Source organism: Silene latifolia, unplaced genomic scaffold, assembly GCF_048544455.1.
Source record: "Silene latifolia isolate original U9 population unplaced genomic scaffold, ASM4854445v1 scaffold_308, whole genome shotgun sequence".
Lineage (NCBI taxonomy): Eukaryota > Viridiplantae > Streptophyta > Magnoliopsida > Caryophyllales > Caryophyllaceae > Silene > Silene latifolia.
In genome coordinates, this window is record NW_027413244.1 from 101219 (window position 1) to 103718 (window position 2500).

The following is a 2500-nucleotide window of genomic DNA, read 5'->3' on the forward strand; positions in this document are numbered from 1 at the left end:
TCTGATTTATTTGCTTTCAATTCTTGTCTTCAAGATGCTGGTTTGGATGACATGGGAGGTACTGACAGTGAATTTACCTGGTTCAATAAGCAAGATCCTACTACTAGGGTCTATTCTAAACTGGATAGGATTCTTGTGAATGATTTGTGGCTTCAAACTTTCTCTCAGGCCACTGCCCATTTTCTTGCTCCAGGAATCTCTGACCACTGTCCTGGCTGATCACTTTTCATGATGCTGCCCCTCCCAGGAAACACTTCAAATTTCTTGATTGTTGGGCTGAGCACCCTAATTTTATAGGACTTGTGGCTGAGGCTTGGGCTAGCAAGCCTGTAGGGAACTCCATGTTCAGGCTTATGAGCAAGTTGAAAGAGGTCAAGAAAAAGCTTAGGATCTTGCATACAGACCACTATGCTAACATTGGTGATAGAGTTAAAGCTAAGAGGGAAGAATTAGCTCACTGCTTCAAAAATCTTCAAGCTAACCCTCACTCTTCTCTTTTCATTGAAGAAGAGCAAAAGATCTCTAAAGAGTTCTGGAAACTGAAAGATATTGAAATCAAAATCTTAGCTCAAAGAGCTAAGCTTCATCATATCAAGCACTCTGATACCTGTTCTAGGTATTTCTTTGCTAAGATTAAGGAAAGGCAGCAATCTCAAATGATTGGAGATATTCAGGGGTTTGATGGTGCACATCATTCAGGACTTTAAAATGTTGGCAATGCTTTTGTTGACTACTATAAACAGCTGCTAGGGAATTCTGAGGCACTTGAGTGTATTGATCCTGAAGTAATTTCAGATGGCCCTAAAGTTCCTAAGGATAACCATGCTGGGTTAATAAGACCTGTCACTAGGACAAAAATTAAAGAGGCTATATTTGCTATTGATTCTCACAAAAGTCCTGGCCTAGATGGATTTTCTGCTGGCTTTTTTAAAGCTACTTGGCAAACTGTGGGTTCTGACTTCTGCCTGGCAGTGGAGGACTTCTTTCATACTGGTTTCCTACCAAAACAGGCTAATGTTACTCCTGTGACTCTCATTCCTAAGAAAGCCTCCCCTCAGTCTGTTAAAGACTTTCGTCCTATCTCTTGTTGCTCCACCATTTACAAGACCATTAGCAAGATTCTTACAAATACGTTAAAAAGTATCATGCCTTCCCTTGTAGGACCTGAGCAAGCTGCCTTTGTCCAAGGAAGAAGCTTATTTGAAAATGTGATGCTCACACAGGGGCTAGTAAATGGCTATTCTAGGAAATACCTCACTCCTAGATGTATGCTTAAAGTGGATATAAGCAAAGCTTTTGATACTCTCCAATGGTCCTTTATCCAGGACATGCTTACTCAACTCAATTTTCCTTCACTCTTTATCAAGTGGATCATGAGTTGCATTTCTGGCTCCTGGTTCACTCTAAAAGTGAATGGATCTCATCATGGTTTCTTTAAAGGGAGGAGTGGAGTGAGGCAAGGAGATCCTCTCTCACCATACCTCTTTGTCCTTAGTATGGAAGTACTCTCCAGGAGCCTCAGGACTATGTGCAAAGTTCCTAATGTTTCTTACCATCCTAAATGCTCCAGGATAGGTCTAACCCATTTGGTCTTTGCTGATGATCTCATGATTTTCACAAGGGGAGATCTTCCTTCTGTCTAGAGAGCCACTGATATACTTTTTACCTTTTCTAAATGGTCTGGTTTAAAAGCTAACGGACAAACCGAGGCGTATTTTGGAGGTGTTCGGATGCAGTTAAGAATCAAATTCTTATGGCAAAGTAGGCATCAAGGAAGGAAAATTTCCTTTCAGATACTTAGGGATTCCTATCAACACGTTAGGCTCACTTTGTTGACATGTATAGTGGTCTCGTCGCTTAAAATTCAGAATATCAGTGGTAGTTGCTCTAGTCAGCATCTCTCTTATGCTGGCAGAATCCTTATCCTAAACTCTATGATTTTTGGTCTTAACAACTTCTGGTGCACTGGTCTTTTGTTGCCAAGAGCCATTTGTGATGCCATTGCCAAACTCAGCAGAGATATCTTTTGGGGGAGACTTGAAAATACTAGGAAGCTTGTTTTCAAAGCATGGCACAGTATCTGCGCACCTTGGGATGAAGGTGGATTTCAGATTAAGGCATCAGATGTCTGGAACAGAGCTGTTATGCTTAAATGGATTTGGAATCTGGAACATCAGCAAGGTCCCATATGGATGTCTTGGATTCAGAGCTACTTTCTGGATCACTGCACTATTTGGGAACTTACATCCCAAAGCAGGTTTCCTGAGAGTCTTAAAGGACTTCTCAAAGTCAGGGATGCTTGTATTGAGCAACTTGGTAGCATTTCTGCAGCTAAAGCTCTCCTGGCACGATGCTCTATCAAAGGTAGATTCTCTGTTCAAGCTGCTTATGAGGAGCTCAGATGCAAATATCCTATTAGTCCAGTGTTCAAAGCTATTCATCAGAGTATTGTGTTATCCAGGCATAGAATCACTCTAATGTTAGTTGTTCAACATAAGCT